Source organism: Symphalangus syndactylus, chromosome 16 (genome assembly GCF_028878055.3).
Source record: "Symphalangus syndactylus isolate Jambi chromosome 16, NHGRI_mSymSyn1-v2.1_pri, whole genome shotgun sequence".
Classification (NCBI taxonomy): domain Eukaryota; kingdom Metazoa; phylum Chordata; class Mammalia; order Primates; family Hylobatidae; genus Symphalangus; species Symphalangus syndactylus.
Window position 1 is genome coordinate 74,932,433 of NC_072438.2, and position 19,150 is coordinate 74,951,582.

The 19,150-nt window shown below is 36.7% G+C and overlaps 1 long non-coding RNA gene across 1 annotated transcript in view; it reads left to right on the forward strand.

The window, feature by feature from the left end:
• The window catches only part of LOC129464794 (uncharacterized), a 55,548-nt gene extending 38,978 nt beyond the window's left edge, over positions 1–16,570 (forward strand). Inside the window, exons 4-5 of the long non-coding RNA XR_008651749.1 lie at positions 7,375–7,558; positions 16,290–16,570. This is a non-coding gene — a long non-coding RNA (uncharacterized lncRNA). The remainder of the gene's footprint in view (positions 1–7,374; positions 7,559–16,289) is intronic.
• The last annotated feature ends 2,580 nt before the right edge of the window (positions 16,571–19,150 follow it).

Below are 19,150 nucleotides of genomic sequence, written 5' to 3' on the forward strand. Positions count from 1 at the left end.
ATTTAAGCTTATAGCAAACAGAAAGAAAAAAATGATACAAATTAGAGCAGAGAACAATAAATTAAAAACAAGGACAAAAAATTAACACAACGAAAGGCAAGTTCTATGAAAAGGTAGACAAATTTGATAAACCTTTAACCAGTCTGACAAAGGATTAAAGAGAGAGAGAGCAGCTACAAATTACCAATATCACAAATGAGACAGACTCCTTCAATGTACACCTCACTAATGACATTAAAAGTATAATAAATGAGTACTATGAATAATTCTATGCTCATAAATGTTATATATTAAATATACCAATTATTTGAAAAGCACAAACTCCCAAAACTCCCACAAGGAGAAATAGATAATCTGAATAAATATGTTCACTCAAGATATTTAACCTACAACTAATAACATTTCAAAAAATAATAAAAGCACCAGGTTCGAATGGCTTCACTGGTGAATTCTATGAACAATTTAAGAAAAAAGTTACATTTTCTAACAATTTATTCTAGATTATAGAAGAATAAGTCATATTTTCCAAGTCATTTTAGAGGTCACAATTATTCGACTACCAAAATCAGATAAAGACATTGTAAGCGAAGAAAATTTCAGACTGATAATTCTCAGGAATACAGATCCACAGTTGCTCAACAAAATGTTAGCAAATTGAATTTAAAAAATGTATAAAAAGAATTATGCACCACAATCAAGTGGGATTTGTCCCAGGTATGTAAGACAGATTCCTTATTCAAAAATCTGTTAATATAATTCACCATATCAAGAGCCTAAGAAGAATAAAAATATTGTCATATCAATGGATGCAGAAAGAGCCTTTTACATAACCTAGTACCCATTCATGATAAAAGCCCTCATAAACCAGCAATACCGGGTAGCTTCCTCAACTTTAGAAAGAACCTACAGCTAGTATTATACTTAATAGTAGAAATGCTTTTCATCTAGGACTGAGAAAAAGGCAAGGGTGTTTTATTTCACCCTTTCTATTCAGTGTTGTGCTAGACAACTGAACTTGTACAATATAATAAGAAAAGGAAATAAATAGTAGACAGATTGTAAAGGAAGCAATAAAGCTGTCTTTGTTCAAAGACAATGTGATAGTCAATATAATAAGTAAAAATGGAAAATAAAACATTTGGAACTAATAAATCAAGGTAGCAGGATACAAGGTTGATATACTAATGTAAATTATTTTCCTATACACAGGCAATCATATGATAAAAAATTAACTTAAAATGGATCTTAGATCTGAAGGTAACACATGACACCTTAAAGCTTCTAGAAGAAAACATAGGAGCAAAATGTAGCAGGACGAGCCACAGACAAGAACCCCTGAGACACCAAGTTGTAGAAGGAAAGGGCTTTATTCACCTGGGAGTATCGGCAGACTCACGTCTCCAAAAACCATGCTCCCTGAGTGAGCAATTCTTGTCCCTTTTAAGGCTTACAACTCTAAGGGGGTCCACTTGAAAGGGTCGTGATCAATTGAGCAAGCAGGGGGTAATGACTGGGGGCTGCATGGACTGGTAATTAGATGGGAACGGAACAGGACAGGGATTTTCACAACGCTTTTCCATACAATGTCTAAAATCTATAGATAACACAAGCAGTTAGGTCAGGGGTTGATTTTTAACTACCAGGCCCAGGGTGCAGTGCCGGGCTATCTGCCTGTGGATTCCATTTCTGCCTTTTAGTTTTTACTTCTTCTTTCTTTGGAGGCAGAAATTGGGCCTATGACAATATGAGGGGTGGTCTCCTCCCTCAATCTAAGTGAGCTTGGATTTAGTGATGAATTTTTAGACACAATAGCAAAAATACCCAGAAAAGAAAAATTGGTAAGTTGAATTTTAATAAAAGTAAAAACTTCTACTTCGCAAAAGGAATGTTTAGAGTTGGAAACACAAGCCTCGGCCTGAGAGAAACTCTTTACAAATCAAATAACTGATAAACAGTCTGTAACCAAAATAGACAGAAAACTCCTATACTTAATAATTAGGAAACAAATAACTCAATAAAGTAGACAAAATATCTCTAGATATTATCAAATAACTTATACAAATGGCAAATAAAAATATAAAAAGATGTTTAACATCATCTGCCATTAGGCAATTTAAAGTTAAACCGCAATTAGATACCATTACAACCTATTAGAATAAATAAGTTTCAAAAAACTGCCAATGCTAATTACTGAAGAACAATATAAATTCTCATTTCTTGCTGTTGAGAATACAAAATCACACAACCACTTGGAAGACAGTTAGCCAATGTCTTACAAAGCAAAATATAATCTTATTTAGAACAAGCAATTGCACTTGTAGGTATTTATCAAACTGTTTGGAAAACTTAGGTTCACAGAGAAACCTGGGCAGTGTTTAGGAAAAGTTTATTAATAATTGTCCCAAATGAAAAACAGCCAAGATGTCCTTCAATATGTGTATGGATAAACAAACTATGGTACATCCATACCAGGGAATGTAGTTCAACCATAAAAACTAGAGTTATAAAGCCACAGAAAGACATAGATGAATCTTAAACATTGCTTAGTGAAGAAGGTAGTCTGAAATGCTCTATGATGTATGGTTCTAATAAAAGACATTAGGCTGGGTGCAGTGGCTCACGCCTGTAATCCCAGCACTTTGGGAGGCTGAGGCCAGCAGATCACTAGGTCAGGAGATCGAGACCATCCTGGCTAACACGGTGAAACCCCGTCTCTACTAAAAATACAAAAAAGTTAGCCGGGCGTGGTGGCGGGCACCTGTAGTCCCAGCTACTCGGGAGGCTGAGGCAGGAGAATGGTGTGAACCTGGAGGGCGGAGCTTGCAGTGAGCCGAGATAGTGCCACTGCACTCCAGCCTGGGCAACAGAACGAGACTCCATCTCCAAAAAAAAAAAAAAAAAAAGATATTATGAAAACGGAAAACCGGCCGGGTGCAGTGGCTCCAGCCTTTAATCCCAGCACTTTGGGAGGCCAAGGCGGGGGGATCACAGGTCAGGAGATCAAGATCATCCTGGCCAACATGGTGAAACCCCGTCTCTACTAAAAATACAAAAATTAGCCCGGTGGGTGCCTGTAATCCCAACTATTCTGGAGGCTAAGGCAGGAGAATCATTTGAGGTGGAGGCTGCAGTGAATCGAGACCGCACCACTGCACTACAGCCTGGGTGACAGAGCGAGACTCCGTCTCAAAAAAAACCAAGAAAAAAAGTAAAAAAGATAGAAAGAAAATAGCAGACCATGCAGACAGCAAAAGATTAGTGTTTTGCAGTGCTGTGTGAGGAAAACGGAGGGTTTCATATATAAAGAATAGGGATTTGGGGGGAGATATAAAACTATTCTGCATGATACTTTAATTGTGGATGCATGACACTGTACATTTCTCCAAAGGCATAGAAGAGTGAACCTTCAAATATGTAAATTGTATGGGGTCATTTTGTAGGAGAGTGGAATTCCAGGATGAAATCCACAATATGACAAAAGAATTTAACCTAATTAGGAATGTATGAAGCAACTTCACTAAAGGGGCTTAGGGAGGAAAGGATGCTCACCAAAATGAGTAAAAATGTGATGGATCTATAAAAGTAAAGGTAAAAAATAAAACTGTTCATAGTCACTGTACTCTAGTTAATAAAAGGTATTTCCTGCAAGGATCTGGATTACAAATTCTGATACTGCAATACATGTATACTGGAATTGAACAATTTAGTAAATATATCATGAATGTCGGGAGCCAGCCAGTTGTAGTGGGAATTTACAGATAAGGAAGAGGAGTCCAGAATTGCCCTTGTGGTCATGGGATAGAGTTAAAGACATCATATGAACTCCTACTTAGCTTAACAGAGATGTACATAGATGCCCACAGATATGTTTATAGATATGTGGTTAGCCTAGACACGTATATGTTCATTCTCTGTCAGCTGAGATATTTCAGAATCAATGACACCTCACTAGTAACTAGTGCACCCAGTGCCCGTATCTTGGTTTATCATACCATTCTCCAATAAACAGAAGCAAAGCTTCTTAGAGAAATGACTGATTCTATAATTAGGGTGGGAAATACACAAGATGAGCATGGAAGATCTTGTGGCCAAAGTAAGAAAATGCTGAGAGAGAGAGGAAGTAGAAGGAGGAGGGAGAGGAGGTAAAGAACGAAAAGGCAGAAGGAGGTAACGACTACAGCACATTGATGGGTTACGGACAGCAAAGGGAGTTAGGACCTGAATGACCTCCTGATAAGCAATGATGGAAAATTTGAATATCAAAATAAATAAAGTAGTATCAGATTAGAAATCAAAGTATAGAATAAATATCTATCGGTCCATCCTGATATAAATAAATGATTGAATAAGTAAATGGGGGAGCTCTTCGGGGAGGAGAAAAATATGTACAGAATAATAACAAATATTCACATAGATGTTGGACTCACAGAAAAGGTAGAGAAAGAGGGCAAGTAACTTTTCAGAGGAGAAAGCTGACAACTATTACTTCAGCTAGGTATCAGGTCAACATCAACAGTTATAATTCATGTTGACAGTGTACACCCTTGATATTCTATAATGGATATGGCACTTTATTTTTGTTGTCTTTCTCCCTATAATCTATAACTCTGGTTTAATAATGAGAAAAAAGACAAATTATAATCTAGCTGCAGTTTATAAACTAATTTACCATTGTTTCTTGGTCAGCATCATCAAAATAATAAAAGTCTGAGAAAATGTCACAGACAAGTGACGCCTAAGGAGACCTCATGCTGAAATGTAACATGATATCCTGAGTAGGATCTTGGAACTGAAAAGGTGTTTTACGTACAAATTAAGAAAATTGGAACAAAATATAAACTTTTATTAATACTAATTTACCAACATTGGTTTATTAACAGTAACACACCTGCCATACTAACCAGCTATGTTAAAAACAAAAGACACTGAGTGCCAGGTGTATGGGACCCTCTGTACTATCTTCTCAGTTTTTCTTAAATCTTAAATTTTTCTAAAAATAATAATTTATTTGAAAAAAATAAGTGTATTTTTACATTTACAGGAATGAGTTAATGAGTGTGGAAAGTCTGACAATAGGGAAGGAAAAGCAGAGAATATTCAAGAAAGCAAGCCACTGGAAGAGATGGTAGGGAAGGCAGAGATAAGAAAATGAGGTAAATAATAACTGAATTTGACAAGGACGGAAGTCTATTCTTCAAAGAAATAAAGGAGTCCTGCCTTAGCCTCCTGAGTAGCTGGGATTACAGGCATGTGCCACCAAGCCCAGCTAATTTTTGTATTTTTAGTAGAGACAGGGTTTCACCATGTTGGTCAGGCTGACTTCGAACTCCTGACCTCATCATCTGCCCACCTTGGCCTCCCAAAGTGCTGGGATAGCAGGCATGAACCACCACACCTGGCCAAAATCAGAGCTTTTAAATAGATAAAAATCTATTAGAAAAAAGAAAAAAGACATTATGTAAACTTACGTAGAAAAAGGGAAAAAAAGATAAAAAGACATTATGTAGTTTTTAAATAAGTAGCTAAATTTGGAAGACCAAAAGATTTTGCTGATGAGGTGAGGATATTTGAAGATAGCATGACTATGAATTGGCTGCCCAAAATTCTGGCATAAATATTATTTAGAGAAAGATAGTTTTCAAACCTGGAGATCAATATTTAGGGATTTTAAAGACTGTGTCAATTTAATTAAATTGAATTTGCAAGCATATGCCCTAAAGAGTTTTATAATTTAATAAAATAGTTCAATAGATAGTGCTAGGTTGTAGAAAATTAAAGCTGAATAGCAAAAAAGAAAAAAAAATAAGAACAAAAGGCTAAAAGAGCAAAACAATTTTTGTCTTAAAGGACTTTGTAATGGAAAGTCATGCAATTAAGCACATATATTTAAAATCCCCACACACCCCTTCAATAGAAAACACAAATATATGAAACAAACAAAAATGGAAACTACAAACCATAGGGAAGACCATATTGCCATGTAGAATTCAAAAAAAAAAAAAAAAACAAAGACAGCCAATTCTGTTTGATTGGATTAAGAAAGCATTTTTGGGGCATGGTGGTGCCCGCCTGTAGTCCTAGCTACTTGGGAGACTGAGGCAGGAGAAACACTTGAACCCGGGAGGCGGAGGTGCAGTGAGCCAAGGTGCGCCACTGCCCTCCAGCCTGGGCAACAGAGGGAGACTCCGTCTCAAAAAAAAAAAAAAAAAAAAAAAAAAAGAAAAGCATTTTTGCAGAAGAAAGTATTTTAAATTAATTTTTAAATATGAATAGTCTTTAAAAAAAATATGAAATTGGAGGCCCAGTGCAGTGGCTCACACCTGTAATCCTAGCACTTTGGGAGGCCAAGGCGGGCAAATCACCTGAGGTCGGGAGTTCAAGACCAGCCTGACCAATATGGAGAAACCCAGTCTCTACTAAAAAATACAAAAGTAGCTAGGCATGGTGGCACATGCCTGTAATCCCAGCTACTCAGGAGGCTGAGTCAAGAGAATTGCTTGAACCCGGGAGGTGGATGTTGCGGTGAGCCAAAATCAGGTTGTTGCACTCCAGCCTGGGCAACGAGAGCAAAACTCCTCCTCAAAAAAAAAAAAAAAAAAAAAAAAAAAAAAGATGTGGAATTAAGGTACGCATTTTTAGTCTATTGAAACTAGGGAAGACAGATTTGGAAAAAAGTAACCAAATAACAAAATCTAGACTGGCTAGACTGAGTGTAGAATGATCAAGGGTCAGGGAAAAGGAGGGAGATTAATATGTTGATTTGTGTGAGAAAGAAATCATTAAATAATGATTTGAATAGCTGCTGGGTACAGAAACAAGGGAAGAGATGCGAGAAATATTGTGGATTGATCTAACATGACTCAGGCCAAATTACTATACAAGAAAAAATAAAGAAGACTAAAGGATGACTTTGATTTGTAATTTAATTGTGAAATAATTGTCTTTAGGCTATTACATATGCATTTCAGAACAAGAGTGACAAATATAGCCTTGTCTTAGAACACCCACACATCAATTTAATCAGCACCATGGTTAGCTGTGTAAAAATGTCACTCATACAGAAGTATAACTCTGCATTAGATTATGAATATTTATAAAATTTTACCATCTAAAAGTTTATAAAAAATAGCAAATATCAATTTAAAACAAAAAAAGTCAAGGTGACATTCTTTTGTATCTTTTCTTGGTATTTTGAAATATTTTCAAATTAACTGGTATTTTAAAAATTATAACAAATTAAAAAGCTTTGGGACACTTATGCACAAATTCTGCTCTACATTAGTTGGTACTGGAAATTGCTCAGAAGCACCACATGTTGATGAATTGCCAACACCTTTCAATTAATTAAATCACTATATTTGGCTCTGTCTCTAGTGGGTTTACTGCTTATCCCAAGCAGGTGTTGATGGATTAGGACATTCCTCTCTGGCTGATTCCTGATTAAATTTGGACAAAGGACCTGACAGCTGTCATGTCTCTGTTTCCCATAACTCTTCCCTCAAATCAGAAAGCACAGAGTCTGCTACATGAGAAAAGTGTGGAGAGCCATCTTGTGCAGGTAATTCTTAAGTTAGCTAGAAGCATGAAAATGCATTGTTTTAAGGTTTGTTTATATAGAACAAGAGCAAAAACTTTAGAAAGACTTATTTAGTGCAATTAAAAGTAAAGATATGATATTCATTTCTTATTATCCTGATTCTTTCATTTCATTAACAGGACAAAATGTTCCTATAGTCTCAGGATTCTTACCTTCGAGATAAATATGCTTGAGGGCAAATGCATAACTAATATTCTCTCATGAATTATGACTCGGCTGCACTGCTTTCTAAGGTTTTTGTCCAGAGAACATTGAAGAAGATAGGTTAGAACTGAGCTCATCATCAAAAGAGAAAATTTTAATTTGTTCTCTCCTTATAGTATTCTAATAATTTAGAATAATGTTTCTGTGAAGGAAAATTATTTTAGAATAAAGGTTTTTCTTTATAATCTTTACATCCCCTCAGATCCATTTCTTATTTTTTAATGAGGAAGCATGAAAAGTTATCACTAAATTTATAAATAATACCTCACATAGTAATTGCATCTGCTAATTGCTTTTGTTTTCTGGAAGCTGGTAGCATACTTCCTTTTGCAGAAAAAAGAATATGTCTGTTCATCCGCCCCCTCCCTCCTATTTTCTCTGCCCAGAGAAATACACAGTAGAGCTGCTTTTGAAACAAGTGATGCAAATTGTTTTCTGCATATGTTCTTCCTTTCCTTGGTTTCACTGGACCTCACTTATCTCCTGTGAGCTCTCTCTCTCTCTCTCTGTCTGTCTCTTCACTGAATAAGCAATGAAGGTCACTGTGCAAGTCCACTTAATTACATCATCTGAGGCCATAAAGAACTGAGTGTGGACTTTGGTTTAAATACTTGAAATACCTGCGCACTTAGTACATGAAATCTGGCTTCTCCACAAGCTGCAGAAGTGACCAGGTAATGCTCTCTGGTATGTTTTGGCATGGTTGGGGTGGTGGTGAACTCCTCCTGGAGAAACTCTACCAACAGGATCAGGAAGGGAAATACCAGATTTTTTTTTCTATTTCCTACAGTGGACAATTTGGAGACACAGTATTTTTGTATAGCCTCTTGGAAGACAGCTACATGGTAGACAGAGCACTCTTGTGCAGCAACTAGCTAAAACTCTCCACAAATTGTAATGAAGCCCTAGCAAGTGCATTTGACTTCCATCTTTCCCCACCTCAGTCTCTGCCTCCATCACTGTCTATGTTCTGCAAATGCCCTACTGAAGAAATCAATTACACTTAAGCCTTGTCTTGGCTTAATTTTCAAGGAAACTGGATTTAAGACACAAGGGCAGAGAAGCTTAGTTTCTCATCTAAGACAATTCTTTTACAAAATTGTGCTATGGAAGATGTAAGAGAATTACCTACCCTAGTGTGAAAAACAGAGAAAGCTCCTTTGAGGAGGTGACAGATGAATCAACATCTGAAGCATGATACTCAATATTATTTAATATATATACCTGAGTGATTATATGTTATATCTTTAAAACCAGAGAAGATGTGGACACAATTATGATTTGATTTTACTTTGATAACAATTATATATTTTATGTTTTTCACCTAAAAGAATAAAGAAAAAATATTAGAGAGTATACCAGATAGATTATATGTATCATCTAGTACAAAGATTATAAAATCAGAGCAACCTTGATAAAAATTTCTGGATTCCCCAGTTTGTTAAATTCTCTGAACCTGTTTTAGGTTTTGTGATTGTGGGAAAATGATATTTAAATAAAATAATTGTATAGGGTCAAATTAAATTAGAAGTGGGTCAGAATATAGCAAATGGATAAATACTACAAATATTATTTTTTGTACATTCTCTTATATGGATGATCATGCTTGTCTTATGTGATTATGAAAATTCTCTCCCATTAGTCACTTTTGAGCTTAGAAGACCTCTTACTTTTAAGGATTTGTTTAATCCATTCTGCAAGTATTTTTGAATAACTACTATGCATGTGACACAACATCAAACCAAACAAATAGAAAGTCTTTTTCCTTTTGGCGCTTATGTTCTGGAAAACAGATCATTTATTGCTCTGTTAATGTCTTCCAAACCACTACATTAATTTTCCCCAGCCGAAAGTGTGCTCTATTACCATCCATAAACAAAAAAAAACAACCCTTATCTCCATTCTCCTCTAACCATCTAATATAAATTTGTTTTAAACCCAAGTTTCTAGAGTCTGCAAATATTAGTCATTTTTCTGATCTCCCATTAACTCCTCAACCTACTATAGTAGAACTTCTACCCTTTATGTTTCTAATAAAACTGTTTTCACACTTAAAAAATTACCATTTATTTATTTATATATTGATTTATGTATTCATTCATTCATTCATTTTTTGAGATGGAGTCTCACTCTGTTGCCCAGGCTGGAGTGCAGTGGTGCAATCTTGGATCACTGCAACCTCTGCCTCCTGGGTTCCAGCAATTCTCCTGCTTTGCCCTCTTGAGTAGCTGTTATTATAGTCACGTACACCATACCCAGCTAATTTTTGTATTTTTAGTAGAGATGGAATTTCACCATATTGGCCAGGCTGGTTTCGAACTCCTAACCTTGTGATCCACCTTCCTTAGCCTCCCAAGATACTAGGATTACAGGCATAAGCCACCATACCTGGCCATTTCCTCTTATTTTTAAAATATAATAAATTCCTTTCAGTTCTTGTCTTACTTGACCTTGCTGCACTATTAAAACTGTGGTCCATTAATTTATTCTTCAAAATGGCCTTTCTTAGTTTCTGTAACGTTATTCCCTACTAGGTTTTTCTCAGTTCCCCTGGGCATTCAAACTAAATATTGAATTTCAGTTTCTTTGACTTTGTCTATTTTCCTAAAAAGAGTGTTCCTGCCCCAGGCCCTCTTATCTTATTCAATGTATTAGTCTTGCTTCTGGAACTTGCCTTGTCCCCTGCACACCAACACCCCTCTGCTGCACTTGCATTACTCCGTGCATATCTCAATCACTTTATATTCAGTTTTTTATATTCACAGTTTCCTCTTTCCAAGTTTAGTGCCACTGCACTGTCAGCTTCTATAGTCAAGAACAGGATTTTTATCAAGTTAGCATTTTTAAATCCTAACATAGTTTTAAACACATTCTAAGAACTCAAGAAATGATTTTAAATATAATCTTAATTAAAATGTGATTCATGAGTGATTATTACCCATTCCCATGGTTTACACCTCCTACAACTTCTATTCCGATGGTTCTAACGTTTATATTTTAGGCTTTTTATTAGAGAAGCCTCTTGGCATTAACTACAAAGGGCTCAGAGTTATCATTACAAAATGAGCTCAAATCTTGGCAATTTTCTTGCCTAAAGTTTTTTTTGTCATCCCTTCATCTTTCACAGGATACAACCTGAACTTCTCAGCAGAGAATATGTATTATTTATTTTCTGAAGAAAATTACCTCTGAATACAAATTACATGCAATTCCTCTTGGTTAATGTAATAGTCATTTTGATGCATCAACTTGTCTAGGCTAAAATTCTCAGTTATTCAATCAAATACTAATTTAGGTGTTGCTGTGAAGGTATATTTTGTACATGTGATTACATTCCATAATCAGATAATCATAATCCGTTTATTTAAGAAATACTATCCTAGATAATCTGGATGAACCCGATTCAATTGGTGAAAAGGTCTTAAAAGGAGAGTTGGGACTTCCCTAGTGAAGAGGAAATTCTGCCTATGGGCAACAGCTTCGACCTATTTCCAGAAGATCAAACAACCTCTTCCTCATGACCTATTGATTTTAGACTCACCTACCCAGATCCCACAATTATGTAATCATTTCTTGCAATAAATACCTTAGTATACTTCTCTTGATAGACCTAGAGAACCTTGACAGACACAGACTTTGGTATTGAAAGTAGTTTTGTGTGTGTGTGTGTGTGTGCGTTTTTTTGTTTTTTGAGAGGGAGTCTCGCTCTGTCGCCAGGCTGGAGTGCAGTGACACAGTCTCTGCTCACTGCAACCTCTGCCTTCTGGGTTCAAGTGATTCTCCTGCCTCAGCCTCCAGAGAGCTGGGATAACAGGCGCCTGCCACCACGTCGGCTAATTTTTCTTTTTTTTTTTTTTTTTTTTTTTGTATTTTTAGTAGAGACAGGATTTCACCATGTGGGCCAGGATGGTCTCAATCTCCTGACCTCGTGATCTGAAAACCTCGGCCTCCCAAAGTGCTGGGATTAAAGGCGTGAGTCACTGCACCCGGCTGAGGGTTGTCCTAAATGAAGAAAATGTTAAGGATGAGGTTTGAATTGGCGCTTTGTGAGAACTGGTTTTTCTGATTAGATTTGAAAGCGCTAATGATCCTGATTTTAATGTGAAAGAGAAAGTTTGTATGGTGTTTTGTGGCAATAGCGATACCCAAAATATTCTTAAAAGTATCCATTGGCTACATTTAGCCAAATACTTATGAGGTGATGGGTGGCCACATATTTGGTGCCTTAAGAAAATTTTTGTCAAACCAGTGAAACTAGTGAGTATAACTGACTGCTTTTTTTTTTTTTTTGACAACGTCTCACTCTGTCACCCAGGCTGGAAGGGTGGAGTGCAGTGGTGCAATCACAACACACTGCAGCCTCCACCTCCCAGGCTCAAGTGATCCTCCGACCTCAGCCACCTAGTTAGCTGGGACTATATGCATGCAACACCATGCCTGGATAATTGTTTACATTTTTGTTGAGACAGAGTTTTTTACCATGTTGCCCAGGCTGGTCTTGGTCTTGAACTCCTGGGCTTAAGTGATCTGCCTGCCTCAGCCTCCCAAAATGTTGGGATTACAGGCATGAGTCATCACATCCAGCCAGACTGGTTGTTCCTAATTGAGCTGGACAAAGTTGAAAAAGAAAACAAGGAGATCAGGGACTAAAATTCCCAGCTCAACCCCCACATATATAACATAGAAGCTATTTCGGCCCTGACAGAAACTCATATCCTATAACTAGAAGGCTAAGATTTCTGAAAACTAAACCTGGAATTTAATTCTCTAGTGGCTAAACTACAATATAATTTCTATTTTCAACATGGCAGGGTGTCTTCTGTTAAAGCGAGTGTATTGATTGAGAAGGATAGGATATCACAAATTGAAATTGAAACATAAGGGCAGGTCCTAATGAGTCTGGGTTATTGCACCTTCATATTCTGATAAGTCTTTTTTGCCTACAGATGCAACCCCTCCACCCTTGCCAGGGGAAGTTAGTCCTTGATTGCCTGATAAATCTCTAATGGCCTTTTCTGAGGTAGTTGCCTTAGAAGGCACTGCTGATTCTCCTCAGCACCCACCCTGTATTAGTCTGTTTTCAAACTGCTATAAAGAACTACCTGACACTGGGTGACTTATAAAGAAAAAAGGTTTAGTTGACTTACAGTTCTGCATGGCTGGGGAGGCCTCAGGAAATTTACAATCATGGTGGAAGACAAAGGAAAAACAAGCCACGTTTTACACGGTGACAGGAGAGAGAGAGCAAAGGGGAAACTGCCACACTTAGAAACCATCAGATCTCATGAGAATTCACTCACTATAAGAAGATAGTGCAGGGGAGGGGAATCCACCCCATGATCCAGTCACCTCCCATCAGTTCGCTCCCTAGACACATGGGGATTCCAATTTTATATGAGATTTGGATGCGGACACAGAGCAAAACCATGTCACACTCCATCACACCTCTTTGCTTTGAGACCTATAACTACACTCAAGTCTAGGCAGTCTCCAAAGAACGAGATATACTACACACTAACAGGATTACATGATTTTGCCAAATTATACAGACAGAATCTGGAGAATATATCTAGAAATAGATTTTAAGAATGGGGGATTAAAGTGGAAGGAATTTAAAGTAGATTCAACCTAAATTTATTAATATGGGTTCCTAATAATGGACCCCATATTAATAAATTTTGTAAGTTGGAGAATTAGAAGGGCTCTAACCATTTGGGTTGTTGTCTGTTGCATGGGGACAAGGTGAGTGATATTGTTTGGACATTTGATCCCTTCCATATCTGATGTTAAAATTTGATTTCCAAAGTTGGAGGTGGGACCTAAAGTGAGGAATTTAAGTCATGGGGGCGAATTCCTCAAGAATGGCTTGGTGCCATCCTTGAGGTAGTTAGTGAATTCTTGCTCTATTAACTCATGCTCAAGTGTCCCCACCCCCACGAGAGCCGGTTGTTGAAAATAGCTTGCCACCTCCCTCCTCTCTCTTTTCCTTCCTTTATCACCATATGGTCCTGTGATGCCACCACCCCTTCACCTTCCACCAGGAGGGGAAGCTACCAGAAACCCTCACCCAAAACAGATGGTGACACTATGCTTCTTGTACAGCCCACAGAACTTTGTGCCAAATAAGTCTATTTTCTTTATAAATTACCCAGCCTCAGCCACAGGTATCTCTTTCTAGTTACACAAAGAAAATGGTCAACTCTAAATTACAAAATTAAAATTGCCTTTGTATTCTATAAAATAATGTAACCAAAGGCTGAGGGAAATGAAATGTTACAGTGGATGTATCAATTAAGGCTTGCTTCTCTTTGGAGGGGTCCCCAGGACATACTTTTCACCAAAGCAGTCAGTATTAAATTTATGAGAGAAGCTCCCAAATTTTTTGAAGCATTCTGTCTCTAATCTCCTTTGTAAGTGGGAAGTTACAGTGAGAATTGCTGGGTTCCCACTGAGATAAAATCCCCAATTGTAATGGGAATAATAGAATCCCAGGGTGTTAGCATCAAATGGTGGCACTTAATCACCAAAGATGTAGTGGGTGCTGTTACCATGATGGACATCAGAGCCAAAGGAGTAATCAGGATCGTTTGACCTATAGAGAGACCTGTAGCAATGGTTGTTTGATGATACTGTTCCTAGAAAATATATAGATACTATACTGAATTCTTCACTAGTTTGCCTAATCAGAATTCTAGGTCTAGTGAACAAAGGACTGATTTGAGTCCTCGAAACAAATTTAGCGTGGTAATCTCTCCCAGCCTCTCCAAATTAACTCACAGCCATTGAGTGGGGCCACTGTGCATTGGGGAAAAGGAAATAATCAGACTTTTCATTGATTACCGAACACTAGTTCTGAACTGATAACTAATTCCTGGAGACATTACTGTGATTCAGTACTCAGAATAAAGGCTTATGAAAGTCAGGTGATTAATGGAGTTTTAGATTAGGTCCCCAAACCCATCACGTGATGATTTTCCCAGTTTCAGAATGCATAATTGAAATAAACATAGTCAGCAACTGGCAGAAGCACCACTTTCATTCCCAGACGTGTAGATAGGGCTACTATGGTGGGAAATGCTGTGTGGGACCTCCTAGAATTATCTCTGCCTGAAAAAAAAAAAAAAAAAAGAAAAGAAAAGAAACAGTAAATGAAAAGCAATACCACATTCCTGAATGGATTATAGAAACTAGTGCATTAAGGACTTGAAAGATGCAGAGGTGGTTATTCCCACAATATTTTCAACTTACCTATTTAACTTGCCTATTTGGCCTGTGCAGAAAAGAAATTGATCCTGAAGAATGACAGTGAATTATTGTGAATTTACTCAGGTGACTCTAAGGGCAGCTTCTGTTCCAGATGTGGAATTTGTTGTCTGGAAAACATGTCCCCAGTTACTGACATACAACTATTCATCTTGCAAATGCTTTTCTTTTCTTTTTATCTCTTGGTAAATACCACAAGACGCTGTTATTTATTTATTTTTGGTTGTTGTTGTTGCTTGTTTACTTGTTTTTTAAGGTGGCAAGACCAACCCCCCAAGGGGATATAAACTCTACAGCACTTTGTAATAATTTAGTCTGTAGAGACTTTGATCATTTTTCCCTTCCAGAAGACTTAACATGGATCCTTTTCTTTGATGGTATTATACTGATTGGACTTGGTAAGCAGAAAATAGCAACTACCTCTAGACAAATTCATATGAAGTTTGTATGTCAGAAGGTGAGAAATAAATCCTACAAAAATTGAGGGGACTTTTACTTCACCAAAATGTGTTGGGGTTCATTAGTGTGGACAACGTTGCGATATTCCTTTTAATGCAAATGATAGGTTGTTGCCTCTGGTCCCTCCTAACACACATACACACATACACACACACTCTCTCTCTCACACACACACACGAGGGAAAAAAATGCCTAGCAATTCCCTTTGACCTCTAGAGACAATATATTCCTCATCTGAGTGTTTTACTCTGCTCCATTTATTGCATAACCCCCTAAAAGCAAACTTTGAGTGAGGCTTAGACAAAGAGACGGCTCTGCAACAGGCTCAGGCTGTCATTCAAAATGCTTTAAAACTTTAATTGTAAGATCCAGCAGATCCAGTGATACTTGAAATGTTAGTGGAAGAGACTAATACTGTTTAGAGCTTCTGGTAGGCCACAATAGTTGAATCACAGTGAAGGACCTTAGAATTTGGGGGAAAAGTCTTGTCATCCTATGCAGAAAACTGCTCTCCATTTGAGAAACAGTTTTTGGCTTGCTGCTGGGCCTCAGTGGAGACGGAAGCCTGAGTCGCTCATCGTGAATAGGGTGTGGTCTGGTGAGTCAAGCCATAAATATGAGCATACATAGCAACACCGCATTATCAAATCAAAGCGATATACATGAGGTAGGGCCCAAGCTGGCCCTGAAGGAAGAAGCAGGATGCGTGTACAAGTAGAAAATTGACCCATGTCCCCTCCCTCTCTTGCACTGTTTTCTCTTCCAGCCCATACCTATTGCTTCATTAGGAATTTCAGATGACCAGTTGACAAAGGAAGAGGAGACTTGAGCCTGGTTTACACTTGGTCCTATGTGACATGCTGGCACTCCTGAAAGTGTACAGCTGAAGCACTAGAGCCCCTTTCTGGGATATCCCTGAAGGACACTGATGAAAGGAAAGCCTTCCAGTGAGCAGAAATACCTTATATGACTCTGGGGAAATCCGTAATACCATCTATATAAGTAAAATTTAGAAAATAAAATAAAAATGTAACATAAAAATATAAACCCATTACACTTACATTTGGGGAAGATGATTCGAGATGACACCCACAGCATTTAAAACAACATAGGTTACCTTGTAAGCATGTAATAATCTTATAATATTTGCTATTATCATCTCTTATTACTGCTTGAGATTATCTTAATATTTAATCTTAATATTAAGATTCTTGATTATTCTTAAATAATAGAGTTAAAAATCTGTAGTTTTAGAAGTACTTAAATATTAAGAGAAGAAGCTTGTGAATTGGTAGACAGTACCACTTAAATTTCACACTGAGGGCCGCTAGGCTGGAGCAGTTTTCTAGATGTTAGCCAAACATATATAATTCATAAAATTGAATACTACATTTGAATGAGCAATTCAGCATTACATAAATTCATTTAAAAGTTTTAATATGAAGTCTAATTTTGAAAGGTGGAATATCTATACTAAGTAATTCACCAACTTTTTTTTCATTTGGGTGCACCAAACATATTATCTATAGCACCATAAAGTGTCATACAAAAAGAAGAGAAAAATAAATACAAAATTGAAGTGCCTAGCAGTTTGAATTAAACCAACAAAGGATAACTTAAAACTGACGTCCTTTTAAAATACTATTATAAAACAAGAATTCACAACAGGAGTTAGAAATGTCAACTGCAAAGAATGAATTTCTTTGCTCTTGTCAATATAACAAAAGGCCTAAAATATTGTTTTGAGTACATTCAATCTTTTGATATTTAAAAATATCTCAATGGATGAAAAATTACTATTATCCTAATTTAAAAGCATATTATACATATATTCCTTATGCTCTCAATTTATTGATAACCCACAGGCATTTTGCATATCTCTGTAGATTTTTGACAGGTATTGTTAATAGTTGAAATAATCTGCTGGAGTGTGAGAGACTTAAAAAAGTTTTCTCTAAAAAAAAGATGTGGAAAGAATATGTTATGTTCTCCTATGGCTTTAGATTTTCCCATATGAAGAATGAATTATTAAAATTGCTTTTTTCATTTTGTAAACATGAGAGACCAAACTTAAGCAAGAGCCAACATGTGAAGAATGGCATAGGAGAATAATTGATATCATCTATCTGTAGTAGTCCATTCTCACACTGCTATAAAAATACTACCTGAGATGGGTAATTTATAAAGGAAAGAGGTTTAATTGACTCACAGTTGTGCATAACTAGGGAGGCCTCAGGAAACTTTAATCATGGAGGAAGGCAAGGGGGAAGCAAGGACCTTTTTAACATGGTGGCAGGAGAGAGGAGTGAAGAGCGAAGGGTGAAGAGCCCCTTATAAAACCATCAGATTTCATGAGAACTCACTCACTATCAGAAGAACAGGATGGGGGAAAATGGCTCCATGGTCCAATCACCTCCCACCAGGTCTTTCCCTAGACACTTGGAGATTACGGGGATTACAATTCAAGATGAGATTTTGGTGGGGACACAGCCAAACCATATCACTGTTCCTTGAGGATGTTGATGATTTCTTGATGATCTTTATGAAGTTTTTAGTTAAGTAGCCATAAAATTGCTTCCTTTTTTAATCTTCCTGTTAATTGAAATAATAAATTTACCTTATTTTAAAACATTTCTTGTTATTTCTGATTTCTTGTTACATGATATAAAGCATCCTAAATGACATATACTCCAAGAGACATCTGAGTCTGGATGCTAAAACTCATCTCCAAGCTGCTATTATTCTTGGTATTTGGAACTTATGGTCATCCATAGCTACAACCTGAAGCCGGAATTGTACCAGGATCTGAGATATGCAGGAGGATATTCTGGGACACTGGCCAGCAAACTTAGGTGGGGATTGGGCAAGAAAAATAGGACACAATTTTGTGTGGGTGTCCATAATACCAAACTTCGTGAAGCTTACTATAATTTGGTGGCTGGATTTTCTAGGATTTTGATTTCAGAAACATTCTAATAGAGATCTTTAAGGCCAAGTTGATAATTCTTGCTTATTTTAATATTTTGATGCTCTGGGAAGGAAGTGAATTTATGACTAGGCAAAGCTAGCCCTGTTCTTTAGAAAATAATGTTATACTTAGCCAGAGCATACACACATTTTGGTGTTCTAGTTACAGATAAATATATAACCTATAGTAGGTGTATGTTGCAAATACAGTTTAATATAATTTGGTGTAAGATCTTGGCTATTGGTTCTACTGACCTTTTGTCTCATGTATAATATTCTGGGTCAATGTTTATTGAAACTCAAAACTACTGTCATTGTAAATCCCCTTACCAGATATTTACATATTTGATTTATTTCCAGGATATAAAAATTCAATTAAATTTTGTACATTAACTTTGTATTATGTAAAGTTTAAATTTACTCAGTTCTAGTAGTTGTTTATTTGATTTAGGAAATTTTTTTTCTGCTTCTCTGACACCTAAAACTACTAAAAAAAGACTTTGAGGAAAATTTTATTTTCTTTGCCTGAATGCTACTATTTCTTGATATTTGATATTCAATATAGTTTCACAAGGCTAGGTCTTATGATCAATCTTATAAAGGAGCATTTTTTCCCCTGAAAATTGATTATTCAAGCTACAGATAAGGTGTCACTTTATT